Genomic DNA, 19,278 nt, shown 5'->3' on the forward strand with positions numbered 1-19,278 from the left:
CTTGCTCTTCTGTTTACGGCTGCTGAGTTTCTGCTCTACTTTTGGTATTCTACTCCATTTTTAAGTGCTGCAAATAATTTGTAGGTAGGTGAGTGGAAATGTTCTAGTGCTGAGCCGTTAAGGTGCTTAATTCTTTGTCTTGGTGGTGGTGAGCAAGTTATTTGGCTCTACCTGTATTTGACAGTGTTTTATTTTATTTTTATGTTTTCTTGTGATGGGCCACTAAGGTGCTTAATTCTTTTTAAGCTTTCTAGTGCAGCGATTGCGTTGTGTTTGCGTCCTAAACTATTGTGGTGGTAAACCTTTATTTGAAGTGACTTGTTGTGAGCATAATTTTTAAGCTCGATGTGGGGGCACCTTACGTTCCCAAGTTAGTTTGTGTTTTCAGGTGATGGGCTTTATTGTTGCGGCAAAACCTTTTCCGTGTGGTGGTGGGTTTTTCTGTGGGTGGATTCCCAAACCACATTTATGGGGCACTTTCGCTCCATCTTTCCATTTGCTTTTGTCTGGTGGTGGACTCAAACCATCACTTATTCTTTGCATTTATTGTTGACCGTCATACTTTTTGGCTGTTCTGGTGTTGGGACACTTTTCTGGGCTCAAACCCATTTCCTTTATGTTTAATGTGATGAAACTCTTCTCCCTACTGTTGAAAGGGTGTGTGTGTGTGTGTGTTTTGTGTCTATTGACTTGCTTTTCTTTTCTCTTATTTTTTATGCTCTCCCATTCTTACCTCTCGTCTCCTTATTTGCTATTGTATCCATTAGGGAGGGAGGTGTGTGGTATCCTGCTTTTTTCTCTGCTTTGTCCTATCTCTGTTTTCTGCTCTCTGCTGCTCGGCCAGTCTCCGTGATGTCACAGAATGTTCCCTCTGTGTATGGTTAGGTGTATTTGTCAGTTGTTGTATGTAGGCTGAGCAGCTGGGATGCTGCTCCCGGTGGCGCTTAATATGTTAATTATATTGATTCTACTTATTATGATGTTTATCCTTATCAACACCTCTAACTTCTTTCCAAGAATAAACCTTCAACTTGGATACAGCTACAACTGAGTTTTTTACTTTTGTTGAATTCCAGACAGTGCCTTTTCCAGATACAGCCTGTAAAGGAGCCAGAGAGGCTGGTACCTGGTTCCTCTGAGCACCTACTCACTGCTTAGTAGACAGTTGAGTTCTGTGGAGAAGACTGGGATGAGCCCCATCCATCTAAGTAAACTTGGCAGTGCTAAAAATGGGAGGGGTCTCTAAAAGGGGTTTGTCTAAAGAAGAGTAACTTGGAATCCTTTCTATGAGGAATGGCTAATGGAATTAAGGGAGTGACTTAAAATACGTAATTGAAATTCTGTTCTTCATACAGTGATTTATCTGATTAATGTTAGGGGATCTTTCTATGAGTTTTCCCTTATTGCTTCGATAAATGATACACCACAATAAAAACATATACCTAAAACAAGCTTTTCATATTGGGTTTGTAAGTGCTTGTTACTTGTATCAGTTAAACGAATAACATCAATTATATTGTTGTGAATTATTAGAAGTGAAACAATCAATTTTGAAAATAAAAGATTGTGAGTTCAACATTACAGAGGTCAATGGCAGGACCTTTGGAGTGTCTCAGGCACTCCCATGCTCCCCTTCCCAATACTACTTTTTTTGAGGGGGGGAGTTTTATATAGCACAAACTAGACCTGAGACATCGGGTATCAGAGCGCTTTACATGAGAACCACTTTCATTACACGGGGACACATTCATTTTTGTTAGGCACGGATAGATTAAGTGATTTGCCCAGAATCACAGGATGTTGAGCGTCGTTGTCGAGACTCGAACCCAGGGGCATACTCGAACCCAGGGGCATATGATCAAGGACCGGTGTTAAAATTATCGCCGTTTTATCGGCAGGAAACTGTCGATAAAACGGCGATAATGGGCTTGATAATACGCTCTTGTTAATTCCCATAGAAGCCCATGTTAACACCAGAACATGGGTTTCCTTGGGAATTAACACAAGCGTATTATCAAGCCCATTATCGCCGTTTGATCGGCAGTTTTCAGCCGATAAAACAGCGATAACTTTAACACCGGTCCTTGATAATATGCCATCCGGTTTCCTAACTCCGAGATAGAACGATCTAGCCGTAAGACTACATCCTCTCCCCTCCCCTCTACCTTCTCCTGCAGTCACTCACACTGTTAGACACTTATAACGTTTTTCTTCCCACACCTTTATTAATTTGTCCATCTGCACGTCTCATCCTTTTCTCACAATTACAATAGGGGCTATATCTCTGTGCGCTCTGTAGAGAGACTAAGGATTGGGTGTGCATGTAGTCTATACATCTCTATGATCCATTGAAAGGCACTGCAAGACACTATTACTGCCTTATGCCTCAAATTCAGAGTTCTCAATCCTGTGCTGTCATAAACACCCAGCCACAAATTAAACTCACCCTTATGGCATATAAGAGTTATATGTTACATGAAAAAACGACAGAAACACAACACCTTGAAAAAAAGAAAAAAATGTAATGCAAGATCAAGTAAAATGTCGGAATTGTAAACAGAGATTAAATCACTGACATTCAATACCTTAACATTTTTTTACAGTCATTATTCAGAAATTAATGTTTTTTTCAGTAAGTTTAAGACCACAGATACAGATCCCGAGAAGAAACCGTTTCAATGTCAATCGGACCCAGCCCTTTAATGTCCTGATACCTGGACTTCTTTAATTTGCATTGGGAAACTGCACTGAAAAGTGAGAATTGTGCTGTTGGAAGAGGCACAGATATATTTAGCAAGCAACTTGTTCTGGAGTGATGGGTTATGCCAAAAGGGAGTACCATTATGCCTGCTCCTACTCTTACTTGTTCCTACACCTGTTTGCTCTGACTGCCTTCCACTCTTACTCCGCCTTACTCTTATTATTGTTTTTACATACTTCTAATTAACCCTCTTACTTTCTATGTACATCCATCCACCCATTTTTGAGAACCCATCATCTACCACTACCCAAGCAAATTCTCATTCACAACCTCTGATCATTCATCCATCAACCCACAACTAACATTCGTCTACCTAGACACACATGTATTTGTCCAACTATACAACCACATCCATCCATCTAATCGCCCATTTACCAATCCACCATTGTGTGTACCCACGGCCATCCAACCATCAATTCATCTTTGTATACAGCCATGAATCTATTCCTGCGTCAAACCAATATTCACCTTTTGGCTGCATGTGTGTATTATCTGACTGCATATCTGTAGGTGTTTTGTGTGTGTGTGGATCTGTGTATTTTTGTGGTGTTTCCTCTATGCTAAGGAAGCCTGTTGATATCCTGAAAAAACATTATGACCTAAGGAATACATTGGTGCAAGCCACACTTCCTTTTCCTATGCTGGCTTCCCGTTGGAATCTGACAATTGTCGTTTTTTTAGCAATTTGTTTCCAAAACATGTTAATTCCCTCAAACGTCCACCACGCAGGAACATATCCCTGATATGGCATAACCCCCAGATTTGTTTGTTTGGGTCTCACGAGCATGGGGTACTTGATATTTATGATGCTTCTATGGTTTGAGGGTGCTAACGGGCAAGAAACTTGGTGCAGGGCATTTTGGAAATTGCTAAAGCAACTGCAAGCCAAGTTCCCATTTAGGCTACCTATTATTTGATCGCAGATATCACCTATGGGCTGTTGCACGCATCCCAAGATAATATATTTTGAACATCTATACATCCAAGGGTTTCTATCGTCAGGTGCCAAACCTCCCTCACCGAGACTGATTGGAACAGAGATTGACCTGTTCATGACGTTTGTCAATTTTTGATTTTTCTTTTCCAAACATGATAATTCCATCCACTCTGCTTTGTCCAGGAGCATATCCAGTGGCACTGGATAAAGAGGTGTGGCATGAGCTGCAGCACTCCCAAGTTACATGGCAGTTCAGGCAAGGATAATATGGAGGTCTTTCCGTCATTTATAGCTTACAACATGCTATGCGTCTTCAGGCATGTCCAGGCGTTCAAAAATGAACACAATCTGTGGAAAACCATTTAGGAACATATGTACATGTGTATGCAATGTGAAGATATGTTGTAACTTTAGCTTGCTTAAAATCTTGATGGGAGCCAGAAGAGGATGAAAGAGAGAGGCAGATGGGTGTTAAAGGTACCCCAGCACATAAGTGTAAAAAAAACACCTCTGTACTTCCCTTCTAAAACTTGCACATATTTCTGAATATTTAGGCACGGTTTGAAGTAAAGGAAATACAAAAGAGATTAATATTGAAGTGTGGTAGGACCTAGCATTTTTTATATGGGAGAGAAATCTGCATTACTTTTAGCTTGTCTAGTGTAAATAAAACTAAAAGAGACTGTAATCGAATGTTGCTTTTCTTTTTTTTAAGCGCCAGTTTCAGACGAAATTGGCAACATTGCAGACTCCAAGGCTATTAAATTTCGTCACATCGTTTGCTTGTTAATGTGCTACTTCTATACAACATCAATGATCTTTCCTAGATATCGCGGTGCATTTGTATGTTGGGACATTCAAAGTATTTCCTGTCTATATGATGGTGTGCCAATCCATGCTTTTGTATGCTATATTACATTATGTTTTAAGTTATTGGAGATGACATCTGCGGTGTTCTTCTTTCTCTCTTTAGGGATATAGTGGGGTGTGCCCCATGTCACACGAATTCCTCATCTTGTAATCCTTTTTTTTTTTTTAGTTCAAAGAAAAGTTTATTAAGAGAAACAAGTAGTGGCAGTACAATAAATAAAGAGAATACAGCAGGTAATGTATGAATAAGAACTGAGCACATCATTAAAAATCGTGATAAGGTAAAATGGGGGAAAGGGCCAAGAAAGAAAGGAAGGATAGGGAAAAGAAAAAGGGAAGGGAGAGAGCTATGAGGCTAAAACTCTAAAAATTACAATCATTGAGGCTATACAACAGTAGAAGCAATGCGCAAATATGCAGATAAATAAACATTAGTGAATAAGAAGGAACAAAAGGTTATTCAAGGGGGTTTCGAAACTTCTTGTTGAATTGGGGATAGAGGAAAGGAGCGCTTGGCACAAGCATCTAGGTAAAGGGTGAAGGGAAGCCATAACGCAAGTCTTTTCGGTGCTAGGGAAGTGGGATAAACAAATGCAGTATCTAATCTATGATTGTAACATACATTGAACCACCAAGCTTTAAAAGTAATGCCCTTGGAGTCTTTCCAGTTAACAGTAATCTGCTGAAACGCAACAGCCAATAACAAATCAACGATATGAACATTTGCTTCAACATCAATCCAAGAAGAGGAAAGTGAACCAAGGAAAATGTCAGTGATAGAAAAGGGGATGGAGGTTTGGAAAATAGAATTGAGTTGAGTCCAGACTTTAGTCCAGAAAGCATGCGTGAGAGGACATGTTAAAATCATATGAAAAAGTGTAGCATTAGGGTTGGAGCAAGACCAGCAGAGGTCCGGAGTCAGGGGAAAACGTTGGTGGAGGAGAGATGGTGTGTAAAGAAGTCGATTGTAAAGGAAAACAAGTGTTTGCGTGAGAGAGGCTGCTCTGGAAGATTTGCGAATTTTAGTCCATATCTTGTCCCAAAGAGACGTGGACCAGGAGACATTTAGATCAGATTCCCATTGCTCCTCAACTTTGGATTTAGGCCTAGGTGATGGAGGATTGTAAAAGGAATGGTATATGGAAGACGCTGATGGATTGGAGCGTAGACGGGTGTGCAGAGAAGAGACGGGAGTATTAGTGGTTACAATCGAATTAGAGGTAGAGAGAGAATCATAGGCAGACATAACTGCATTTTTGAGTAGGGTGTACTTGTGAGCAAAGGAGGCAGGAAGAGAGAAGAGGCGACTAAGAATTGGAAAAGGTATGAAGGCAGATCCAGTGAAAAGTTGGGAGACCCAGATTAAGCCACGCTGTCGCCAAGTTTTCCAATAAAAGGGTTTCAATTTAATAAGAATGCTGTTATTATACCAAATCGTGGTAGCAAGAAGCTCTGGAATAGAAGAGGGAGGAGCCGGAGTAATGGCTAAAAGTAATTTCGCAGTATATTTGTGAATTGGACTGGACAGGAATTGGGGCTTGCGAGAGAAAGATAAGTACTCAGCAAAGGTAAAAGGAGAAAGAGAAAGACGCTCGAGTTCAGCCCATAGAGGAAGAGGATCAGCAGGATCTGTAAGCCAAACGGCTGCTTGCTTCAGGAGGAAGGCTTTATGGTAGGCAGGAAAATTTGGGAAGTTAACCCCGCCCTCCGATTTGGGGAAGCGAAGGCGTGATAAGGACATACGCGGTTTCTTTCCAGACCATAAAAATACGGAGAGTATGGAGTTAATTTTAGTGAAAAATTTGGTAGGGATGGAAATCGGTAAATTAGAAATTGTGTATAGGACGATTGGGGAGAGCATCATCTTAATGGTGTCGAGACGGCCCCACCAAGAAAGGTATAGGGGGTGCCATCTAGAAGTAAGGTCAGACAGTTTTTGGGAGCATTTAGTAAGGCATAACGAGACAGTATCTGAAACGGAAGGAGTAATGTATAAACCGAGATATTTGATATGAACCGGACTCCAAGTGAAATTGGATGCAGCAAAATCGGGTTTAAAGGTGAATTTGGTGAGAGGCAGGATTTCGCACTTATCGCTATTAAGTTTATAACCAGAGAGGTGGGAATAGGTATGAACTTCATCGAGGAAAGCAGGAATGGAGACAGACGGATTTGAAAGGAAAAGTAAAATGTCATCTGCATAAGCAGCGACTTTAATTTGCGAGTGAGCAAGAGGGAATCCATGAATGCTCGGGTTTTGACGTATTCTGGATAAGAAAGGTTCCAGGGCAAGATTAAAGAGAAATGGGGAGAGAGGACAGCCTTGTCGAACGCCTCTACCGAGGCGAAAAAATGAAGAAATGAGACCATTAGCACAAACCGCTGCTCTAGGATTTGCATAAAGGAGGGAGATGAGGGAGATGAAATGAGGGCCAAATCCAAACCATTTTAGCACGGAAAAAAGAAATGGCCATTCTACCCTGTCAAATGCCTTCTCGGCGTCCAAGGCAATGGCAGCCAAGGAGCTATTGAATCGTGAGGACTTAGATAGAACATTGAAGAGGAGTCTGGTATTGTCGGAAATGAAACGACCCTTAACAAATCCAGATTGTTCGGGGTCAAGGAGATCTGGGAGAAAAGGATGGAGCCTAATGGCTAAGGATTTAGCATATATTTTGTAGTCAATGTTAACAAGGGAAATTGGTCTGTAATTCTTGCAATGTTGAGGATCCTTACCCTCTTTCGGTATGATGCAGATGTAAGCATCCGAAAAAGTACCTAAGGAGGCATCGTTGGTCTGGAAGGAATCAAGAAGGCAGAACAATTTGGGTAGTAAAAGGTTGGCAAAGTGTTGGTAAAATTCGACGGTGAAGCCATCTGGACCGGGATTCTTATCTTTTTTAAGTGAATGGAGTGCAGTGCGAAGTTCGTGAATGGTAAGGGGAGTCTCAAGGGAGGACAAATCAACAGGAAAGGAGGGAGGAGGATGTATGCTGGATAAGAAATTGGAAATAGAGTGGTCAGAAGGTTGAGTGCCAGAAGAGTAAAGCGTAGAGTAGAAGTGAGAAAATACCTCCAGGATGTCAGCAGCTTTATGTTGCAATATTGAATTGACATCAAAAACAGACTCAACATTCAACTTATTTTGTTTGACTTTTAAATAATTGGCAAGAATTTTCCCCGCCTTATTTTTCCCACCATAAAATTTCGAACTGGATTTCAGGAGGTATAGGGAGGCATCATCAGTGGATTGTTTATTATAGTTCATTTTCGCAGTAATAAGAGCTGTCAAAGTCTCCTGAGTATGAGAGGTATAGTAGGAGTGCTCAAGGGTTTTAATCTGAGATAAAAGATCATGAGTGCGTTGGCGAGCAAGTTTACGTTTTGCCGCAACATGTCTGAGGATAAAGTCTCTGGCTGCTGCTTTGAAAGCGTCCCAGACAGTGTGAGTAGGCAAGGATGGAGTCTCATTAATAACAAAAAATTCATTAGTAAATTCAATAAAGGAGGCGGTAAATTTGGGATCAGTGAGGAGGGTATTATTGAAGCGCCACCTTTTAGGACCATTGGATTTAGGTAAAAAATCAACGTTGATGAGGACAGAGAATACAATGGGACCAATCTCAGCTTGGGTGAGGGATTGGGAAATATGGTGAGAAAGAAATATGTAGTCAAGACGGGATTGGGAGTGATGGACCGGGGAGTAGAACGTAAATTCTTTGTCTGTTGGGTGACAAAGTCGCCATGCATCAATTAATTTGTGTTGGGAGATGGCGTGGGTAAAAAGCTTATGGGATTTATTAGGAACAAAGGAAGATTTGGAGCGTCTATCCAAAAAGGGGTCTAATGGTAGATTACAATCACCTGCTAAAATGAAATTATCATCAATACAATCAGTGATACGAGAGGCAAACGCATTCCAAAAAATAGGACTTCCACCTGCAGGGGCATAGACATTAAGCAAAGAAAAAGGGACACCTTTAGAAGAAAGTTTGACAAATAACCATCTGCCCTCAGGGTCAAAGTCAGAATGTAGCACTGAATGAGTGAAAGATTTCCTAATTAACAAAACAACACCATTTCTTTTGCCATCGCCAGGGGCGGAAAAAACCTTACCCACCCATCCTCTTTGGAGCTTAGCAGCCTCACTATCAGATAGATGGGTTTCCTGTAAAAAGGCAATGTCAACATTGAATTTAGCTAAATGAGAAAGTATCTTTTGCCTCTTAATGGGCGAATGTAAACCTTTAACGTTCCAAGAAACAATACGGACTGACATCAAGAAGAAGGGAAAAGGGATAGTGCAGAACAAAGGTGAGAGTAAGCCTCATAAAATGCGAGAGGAGAAAAATGAAAAAAGGAGTAGAAGGAGGATGGTGTAAGGAAGAAAATAGTCAGAGAAGTGCTAAAAGGGGATAGCATGAGATAGAAAAATTCAAGGAGGAGAGAAGAGAATCGTATCGGGAAAGCAGGAAAAAATTGTGCATAAGAGGAAACAGTAAAGGGAGGAGTTGGCATGGTAGAAGTTAAAGATAGGATGTAAAAATGGCCTAAAAAGGAGCATAAAGGAAATAGAGATGGTGTCTGAAGGAAAATGAGAAAGAAGGATAGAAAAAGAAGAAGAATGAGAAAAGACAATCGGCTAATAGGAGAGGAAACTGAGAAGAAAAATGAAAAGCAAAGCAGGAGCGATCTAAAGAAGATTAATCTCAGAAGAACCAGTAATAACAGATAAACAGTGAAGACAAAAGCTAGCTGAAAAGTAGGGATCATGTCAACAATGGAGGAAGAAAACATGGGGTAGTACTTACAAAAAATGATTAGGGATGGGTGTTCAAGAGCAGGAAACAGAAGGGAAGGAGTGGAGACGAGAGGAGGGAGGAAAGGCCAACCAACGGAGGACAAGCAAACGGGGTCACGGGACGTCCCACCGGAGAGACATGACGGCACACAATGAGATGATCTGTGAGAAAAAGAAAACAGTGAGATTAGAACAAGCAAACGACTAAATAACAGGAAAAAAGCGTTAGATTAAACAATTGGAGAACAAGAATAAGCCAGCACGAGCTGAGACCGATAAGGTCATGTAATAACTGAGGAATCTGTGGAAGAAATATCATAACGTTAGAAGAACAACAAAATATCATAAATAGCAGGAAAGACCAGAAATACTAGCAACAGAGTCATGGCGGAAAGGAAGAAGAAGGGCCAGAGAATTCCATATCAGCTGGACCACAGGAATTGAGGAAACTGCGGAGTCGGAGAGGATCTTCAAAAGTCATTGTCTTGTTGTTATAAGTAACTTTGAATAAACAAGGGTGAAAAAGTCCATATTTGGCTCCAATGGACCGCAGTTCTGCTCTCATGTCAAGAAATGCTTTGCGACGAGAGGCAGTAGCTTTGGCGTAATCCTGGGCAATAAACAAGGTGGAATCCGACCATTTCAAATGAGGTATTGCTTTAGCCGCGAAAAGAACCTTCAGCAGATCTGTATACTCAAGAAAGTACATTATGACGCCTCTTGGCTTTGTCTCAGGAGAAGTATTGGAAGGAGCTCTACCAAGCCTGTGTGCGCGTTGAATGTTAAGAGAGGTGCCTTCAGGAAGATGGAGGAGCTTGGGCAAGAAGGACTTGAAAAAGGCAATGGCATCATTCCCCTCGCAACCTTCCTTCAGGCCGTAAAGACGCAGGTTATTGCGCCTATTCCTGTTTTCAAGGTCCTCCACCTGCTTCTGGAGAGTGGAGAGCCTCACATCCATATGTACTGATTTGGTAGCGGCTTCCTGGAGAGAGGACACAGTCTTTTCCACATTAGAGACCCTGGTATCCATTAACGACCAATTGTCAGTTAGTACTTGCAGCTTTGAGTTGGTCTCCTCCATAAATGGGCGCAGTGCTCGTATTTCCTCAAGAAGGAGTTCCATGGAGATAGCTGTCGGTGACTTTGGGGGCGACGGAGGATTATGTTTCACCCTCTTAGGAGTGGTTTTCGCTCCTGGCAGGGGGAGGGTGTCCATGTTGAGAGAAGAGTCGCAACTGGAGGGGCCTGCAGAGGCTTCTAATTGAGCCAACGCAGTAAATAACTTTGAGTTTTTAACGAAGTTGCGTTTAGGGGTCTTGCCAGGACCCTCCGCCATGGAAGCGACAATGAAAGGAAACCTCCAATAATGAATAGAGCAGATATACAGCACAAGAATGAGAAAAACCCAGCAGAGTCAGTTATAGGAGGAGGTGGAGTGAAATCCAACACAAGTCAAGAACAATTGAGAAGAAACGGTCGCATTCCGAGCAATATTAAGTGAATAGCAGAGGTGGCAGATCAACAAAGCAGTAGAAAGTTCAAAATGGCCGCCAAAGCTGAGGAGAGTGCTGGAAATCGAATAAAAATGAAAAAAAAATGATTCCAGAAGAAAAAGAAAGTCACCTGGCTATGTATTCATGAAGCGCCGTCATTTCCTGCAATTATGGGATGTTTCCATGAGCTGTGCTCGTTGCTACAGATGACGACGTGTCAGGCGCGCTCCTGAGACAGGCGCCGGCTGAGGCATCAAGATGGCGGTCGCGGCAGTGGCAGAGCCGCGACCGAAGCAAAACGGAAGCTGCCGGGCAGGGATGAGGAGCCGGTTAGCAGCGTGTGGCTATTCAGGCGTGCGAGGTATTCCGCTATCGTTTGCAGGTAGGCATGTCGGCAGGGGAAGGCTGGAACCGCCGAATATCCCCGGTGGAGACGGAGCCTCACCCCGATGCGGCCATCCGTCACGGGCGCTTAGCCACGCCCCTCCCTCATCTTGTAATCCTAACCAGCAGGCTCACTGAAAATATGTGTATAGTGTGCCCCACCAAAACGTCTCTGTACAGTTCATGCAGTTTAAGTACCCTGAGTTGCTCTTAGTGGCATGTCAAGATAATGGTGAATGCAAAATACATTTTTAGTAGCTATACATAATTAAATTATAATGATTATTCTAATATTTAGTTGAGAACAATTAAAGAGAACCGCAGTGTATAAAAATACTAGGTAACTGCAAGTAATAAATGGTAGGTATAAACTTTAAAGTAGTTTACTCCTAAAATGTTACATAAAACAATTGATATACATTCCCTTCAGCTCACTTAAGTGCATATTGTTGGGGTAGTATTGGAGTGCTCTCTTGCATTGTAAGAGAAAGGAGGGTTCAGCTCTTATTCACAAGGCAGGCGGTCTTCTACTGTTCATTCTATAGAATGATAAAGGCAATTAAAGATAGCAACTCTCACTATCAAGCAGACCATCAAGACCTTTGCTTCGTGAGGCTACCTTGAGGTGGGTACTCAATCCACAAAAGATTTTGCCCACATTTAGGAGCGTGAGAAAACACACGGTATAACATTATTCTCAGTTTTGCCAGCTGAGTATTACTAACATGGATAGCAGGCCAGAACCCAAGACCTGCTCTGAGTGATTCTTGGTAATATACCTTACTGGCTATATTGATGACCTTGGGACCTTGGGACCTAGATATGTGTCATAATTCTATTATTTAAATTGGTAATATGTGTAATACATATATACATTAAAAACAACTCTATGGTGTACTGCCTAGTAATTGCCCATGGCCTTTCAACACTTCATCACTAGCTGGATTCTATACTCCAGTGTAAACAGAATTCCAAGACAATATCCTTAATATGAACAGCAGCGCATGTTTCAAATATGCCCGGCATAATACAAATGTTCTCTGTAAAGAACTCACCTGTTCCTTGGAACAGGGCCCAGGCACTGTCAAATATGTGATTCTCTTTGATCGAAAAGAGAAAAACTGAGTGATTCTGGTGGTTAGCATGAGCATTCCTTCGAATGAGTCTCCTATTATTGATTATGTGTCACATTCCACTGGGTGTCAACAAAACCAGGGCTTGGGTGACGAGTTGTGATAATAACAGCATCAGGTCTCTGAGTTATTAGTCATTGTGGCATTGTGGGCCTACTATGAGATTGAGCAGGGGTCTCTACACTAGACACCAGGGAGTGGTTTTGATGTTGGGAGCTTCCATTGAAGATGTTTGCAGTTTTGAGTTTGTTGTCTGCTGACATCTAGAGGAACCTACCAAAACCAGACACTTTTGAAAACTAGAGACACAGGGGAATTCACTGTGATTTGGCTAGCATGAATCCCAACATGTTTTGTTACTCAGAATCACCCCAGCCTTGAAACAAATTACAAATGTCCCACCGTTCAATGTTCCCCACTTCTCTCGATGAAAATGGTACCCATCATCCTATCCTATGGGCCTATTGCACGGGACATCAATAGGTAAAAACTTGAAGATGAATACGTAAAAACTGGGACCATGTAAAGACCTCATTACTCTATACTGGCTTTGAAAGATTTGGCCTGTTCCTGTCAGTTACGAAGAGCCCACCCACACTTGTGAGCGACTGTTTTTAGCGGTAAACAAGTGAGAATACTGGGTGGTGGGAGTTTTGCTGTTACTTACAAATTTTGGAATATTCAGTTACAGAAATGAAAGGAATTGCTTCTTTCAAGCACATGTTTAAATTCAACACACTTTAATCCAGTGTCTTTGCTTCCCAATCCGCCAGTGCCCTTTTGTGTTTTCTAAAAGCTGGAGTCTGGCCACGTTTGGTTATTGAATTTTCTGGTGGTCTCCATTCATGATGACGTTCAGATGCGGAGAAATGGTGGCCCTGGTGGTGTCCTCATATTGTTAAATCTATCAGTGGCATTTGACACCATTTACCATCATGCCCTCTCTTAGCATTTGGCAGAACTACAGAATGGTGGCTCTGCTTAAAATGGTTTGAGCCTTTTTTGAATAATAGATTCCAAGTTGTCCAATTAGGTCCCCTTACATCAGTTTTTAAGCATGTACCCCAGGAAGTGCCTCAAGGATCTGCACTCGTTCTACTATTGTTCAGCTTATAGATGGTACATCTGGCATTGCGGCTGCGTGTGGTAGCTTTTTCCTTATATGTGTATGCAGATGATACCAAGACTCTGTTGGAAAGATTGGAGCAGGGGACTTTCTGATGAGAGGCACCTGCCTACTTTAAAACTAATTTGGTGATCGATGATTTCAGAATAAAAATAATGTTTATAGACTCGTGGATGTCATTTTCTTACCTACCAACTTAGAAAGACATTGAGAAGTTATTCCTGAATCGAATTTATCAGCTGCTCAGATACCTTCTATCAGTTAAAACTGCTTCTGCTGCATAAGACCTCTCCAGAAATCCCTTCCTTTCTTGAGGATTTTAGAGATGCATGCATTTGTCCATCCCAGTCTGAGTTCTTGCATTGATATATGTTTAGAATTTATAGTAAATCCCTCAGTACACTGCAACACGACCAGAATGAACCAGCAGAGTTTTATATTTGAGCATAACAAATGTCACTCATTTGCTGTAAAGATCAAATGGATTTAGTGGCTGCCAAGGAAAAACAGGATTTAAAATAAATCCTTGTATATTATGTGGCAGGAGATTTTTCACCTCGCATTCTTCTGATTTATGCCAAGTATGTTACAACATTATTTTTTCTTGCTCAGCTTGCACTCTGCCGCTTGTCGTTCCTTTGTTGTGCCGAGGTTAAATGTGTCACCTCAGGTGGTAGAGCCCAGGGGTGTGGAATTTATATTGCTAAATGTCTGGGACATTCAGATTGCTGTCAGAGACTAATAGATTTAGTATCCATTTAGTACACAGTGCAAGTAGATGCCCTCAATTGCCCTTTTGTTCCTGGTTTCGCGCGCTGTAAATTCTGTCAGGCTACAATCTGACTTCCTTTTAACGTGCATCATTTCCTTCATAGTTATGGTAACAAATGTAAAGTGGGGACAGCGCTGTGGTAGTGGTACCCGTGTGCCTACAGGCTAACAGACAGGCGGAAATAGATCTAAACAATGTGTGACATGGCCTGTGTATGTTTCAGGGAACTCTTCACGAGTTTGTTGGCCAGAAGTCTAAAACTGCACCAGAGGCCGAGATTTGGTTGTGGTGCCCGTAAATACAAGGAGAAAATAACCCTGTGAGTCAAAGGTACCCCCTAAAGGTAGAGGTAGGAGTGACACCCAGAGAGGTGAGACATGTTTGAAGGCGGGCAGTCTATAAATAACTTGGTGTGTGCACCCTTGGCTGTGGAGAAGGACTGATAACTCGCACTGCTTTCTTGATTAAACTAGGTACCAATCTTTTTTTATGTTTAGCAGATTGTTAGACTCCTCTATACAAGTACAGTCCTACCTGAACTCTGGGCTCACACACTGCCAACACATCTTAGGTCTCAGGATCTGTTCTCCAAACACCTCAGTTACCTATGATATTCAATGACCTTGTGGTCTGTCGGGGATGGACTGTTACCACGAGGAGCAGGGTCAGTACTGATTTGCATAAATCCAACGGGTGAAAAAAGACGGGTTGGAATGCTCCCTCAAGTAATTGCCAGTGATTAGGCTATTTGCAAACATTCCTCCTATCATCTTTTCTATGTATTATGTATTCCCTGAAGTGGTCATGGGTATGCCTAGACGTGTCCCTTGCTGTGTCTGTCAGGATGTAATCTATATATCGCTGATTAAACCTAAGTAGACCTAAACCAGTCTGTGATGGCTTGCAGTCCCTTCTGGAGGGGGCCTCAGCTGGGAATTCGGGATGGAATGTTCCAATGAGGAGTAACGTCCAGGCGTGCAACACCCATTGGGCTCACGGGGCTTCATACCCCCCCCCCCCGTCGTGTGTGTCAGCCCGAGGGGAGGACAGCTTTGTGGGCTGGTGAGCATCTAATTGCAGCCGCACCCGAGTACTTAACAGGTCTTTAAAAGACCATTTCTTTGTAAACGAGGCTTTTGTTGTGTGTCACCCCTTCTTACAGCCACTCTGTCCGTGGTTGGAAGAATTAGCCCCCCCCTGAAATGGAATGGGAGGAATGCTTGCAAACTTAGAAATTAGAAAGTTTTTGGTTAAAAACTGTTCTGAGAACCAAGAGGAGACCAAGACCATTCTGCTCAGCTACCCACCCATGGTGCATCGCCAGTCAGACTTACTTAGTGGTAGCTCCTGCTATACTCTTTTCCGCAGCTGCAAATCCTGTTCAGCTGTCCTTCACCAAAGTGGGATCTGGCTTTGTGAAACTCTCATGAGCTACAGCCTCTAGCTTTGTCCTGCTGGAGATTTTTGACTTCCAAAAAAGAGATTATGATAGAACGTAGAAGTCTTCACTGTGGATTCATCCAACGGTTTCCCAGCGATTATGCCTTCTCCTCAACACTGCCTGCAGCTGTGCCACTGAACTTTACCTTCTCAGCCAACTTTTTAAAAAAACATTTTCTAAGTTTGAAGGTAAACGCCGACCAGCCCAATCCACTCCTTATACTCGACTTGCACTTCATCACGGTCAGTCATATTTTTCGAATTTGACCAGATCTTGCACAACTAGATATCTGTGATTGGTGCTTTGATGTTTTAGATGCAAATATTTTCCTTAACATTTAAAAATTCACAACTCTGCTCCTACTAATTGGATGTATGTCAAATAGTTTATTAAAATCTACTCTATTTTTCTAAATTGGTGCAGGATTTCTCTTGTGTTGTGTTTCACATTACTACTGTTTGTGTGCTGCATACAGTCTTAGCTCATTGCCTACAAGTTATGCCTGACTGCATTCATGCCAAGCTACCAGAGGGTGAAGCAGAGCCTAAAATAGTGATATCAGTGGTTCACCCTGAGAGGGGTGGTGACTTAACCAGCCAACTCAACCAATAACCCAAATTCTCACAGTGAGCAAATGCAAATGGGCCTTCAGGGCTTTAGGCAGGAGAAGAGTACTTTCTAAAAATACCTTCTCCCTAATATGTATCCAAAATCCACCACTCAATTGGTTTTTTATAACTATTAAAATAGTTGTTTAATTATTTTTCTACTTGTTTCCTATCTAAAATTAGCATGATTAAATGTAATACTGTAAACTAATGGTTTCCTATGGAACTGCCAGCCTTGCTACAGTAAAAATAGCATTTGGGGTTTCTTCACTGTAAGACGCCCTTAACACTAACTGGCATATGCATCAACGTTCGTAAATACCAGTCGGTAATACCGAAAAATAACGAATCGCTAATATGAACATGCAAACCGCGATGCATCAAAGTAATCGGTAAAAAATACCGAGTCGGTAATAATCGCTAATAAAGAACGAGTAAACGCCAGCGCGAGTAACAAAAACCGTAATCGGAAATACCGAGTCGGTATTACCGGATCCGGTAATAGCGGAATCGGTAATACCGAAAACGGGAAAATAACGCGACGCTTCGGAAGCAGGCTGATGACATCACAACCAGGAAGTAGGACACCCACGCTGCATTCAGTGTCCGGAGTTGCACAGAGGAGGAGGCAGAGCTCAGGAGCTGAGGTCCCACACTGAACCAGAAGCAAGCAGGAAAAAGGTAGCAGGACAGGATGGAGAAGGAGGCCCCCCAGCATGGAAAGGACACATCCCGAAAGCGAAAACGAAAGTTTTCAGATAAGGAGCTGGAAATCCTCATACAGAGTGTGAGCAGCAACCATGATCGCATATTTGGCAAGTTGTCGCTTAAGGTGCCAGAGGCAGAAAAAAGGAAGATGTGGCTGCGCATCATGGACAAGGTGAATGCCTGCGGAGTCACCCACCGCAGCATCGACGACCTCAAAAAACGATGGTACGACCTGCGTAAGAGGGCCAAGGAGAAGATTGCGCAGAGGGTCAGGGATGCTGCTGGCACAGGAGGGGGACCATCAAACGTGACGCCTAACACTGACCTGGAGGATCTAGTGGAGGCCACCATAGAACGTGAAGCTGTTGTGGGGGTCACAAGTCTGGACACCTCAGGTGCTGCGGAAGGAGGACAAGGTAAGAGGCATGCCAGCGTAACGATGCAGCGTGTACGTAGTCCCTGCCCACTCCCCCATGCCAGACCCAGTGCACATGTAGCGTTGCCCTACACACACACCCTCACCACTGTGTTGCACCATGGGAGATGTAGTCAATACATGAATGGGTGCATGCCTGAGCCCAGAGATGAATACAGCTGCCAAGGGTCAAATGTCAGTCAACAAAAGTAATTTATTGTGAGATGCCACAGCTATTGTCACATACCATACCATGATATTAACTATGCACTGTTTCACACACAGATGCATCCCCCATCGATTCAGACGACAGTGGCCACCTTGTCATCTCAGAGACGCCAGTGTTGTCAGAAGCGGAGTGCTCAGAGGGAGCTGAAGTCATGTCCTCCCCTTCACCACCACGCCGGACAACACCTCCACCGTCCTCCCGGCCGAAGCAACCACCACCGCCACCGTCCTCCCGGCCGAAGCAACCACCACCGCCACCGTCCTCCCGGCCGAAGCAACCACCACCACCACCATCCTCCCAGTCCAAGACACCACCACCACCACCCTCGCGGACCAAGACACCACCACCACCAGTGCTGCCCACTCCGCAGAGCCACAGAGCAGATGTTGCCGCCCTGTCCGTGATGGAGTCAGATCAATCTTCATCACACCCAAATGTTCCACGCCAGGCTGTCGTCACTCCAACCAGCCACACTGCAGGCCGACAGCGCATCAGGCAGAGGGTTGTGTCCCCGGGTCGGGCTGCTGCAAGACCGGTCGATCTGTCCGGAGGGTACGGAGTAGTGGAGGCCCGGATGCTGCGTGTCCAGCGCCTGCAGGGGAGACACATGGGTGCCATGAAACTCAGCATGACACAACTATGCAACAAACTAGGCTACATGACTGCCGCAGTGCGTGAGCACACCACTGCCGTATCTGCGGGCAACAAAGACATCAAGCTGTGCCTGCAAGAACTGACACGTGCCATACTCGCAGGCCAAAGGAGTGAGCGCCGGCGTCACAGGCAGGTCATGCTGGCAGTGAATACCACAAACAAGGCCATCAATAAGATGTGCAACAGCACGGCTGTGCTGTCACGCAGGTCCGTGTCCCTGCAAGTGGATCTTGGTCATTTATGTGGGGATGTGGCAAAGGCCCTTGAGAGGGTGACCACTGCAGTGGAGCAACTGCAGCCAGGGTCAGCCAGTGTCAGCAGTCTGGGGGCGGAAGAGGGGAGTGAGGCAGCCTCCAGTGTCAGCAGCGTCTCCCTGCCGGACACCAGCGTGAGGAGGCGCAGTGGCCGCAGTGCAACTGCCACTGACTCCCATCGTGTACAACCCGAGGAGTCACAGGACAAGAGACTGGGGGTACGCGGCAAACGGAAGTAAACATGTGGCATAGTCACACTGTCCTTGGTGAGGTAACCATGGACAGACCAAAGTGCCTCACGCGCCACCTGTTCTGAGAAGGGACATTGCTAGTTTTTTTCGCTGCGGCAGCAGCTTGTTTGTGTTACGTTTTTCTGCACCAGTCAGGTGTCCATGCCCATTAAACCCTTGCAAAACTGATCCTGTTGTCAAGTCACTCTCTTACCTGTCTCAGAAATGATTACGTGTGATGTATGCCCGTCTCCTTTGCCCTTCAGCTGTGTTGGGCACATGTGCCTGTTGGTGTTGTGGGGGGGGTTGCTGGGCACGCAGTTCTTCCTCTCCCTCCACCTCTATGTGTATCCCCATGCGCGTGGCGATGTTGTGCAGGATGGCACACACAGCAATTATCTGGCAGCAGGTCACTGGGTCGTACTGCAAAGCACCTCCAGTCTTGTGCAGTATTCGGAAGCG

Source organism: Lissotriton helveticus, chromosome 1_2, assembly GCF_964261635.1.
Source record: "Lissotriton helveticus chromosome 1_2, aLisHel1.1, whole genome shotgun sequence".
NCBI classification, from domain to species: domain Eukaryota; kingdom Metazoa; phylum Chordata; class Amphibia; order Caudata; family Salamandridae; genus Lissotriton; species Lissotriton helveticus.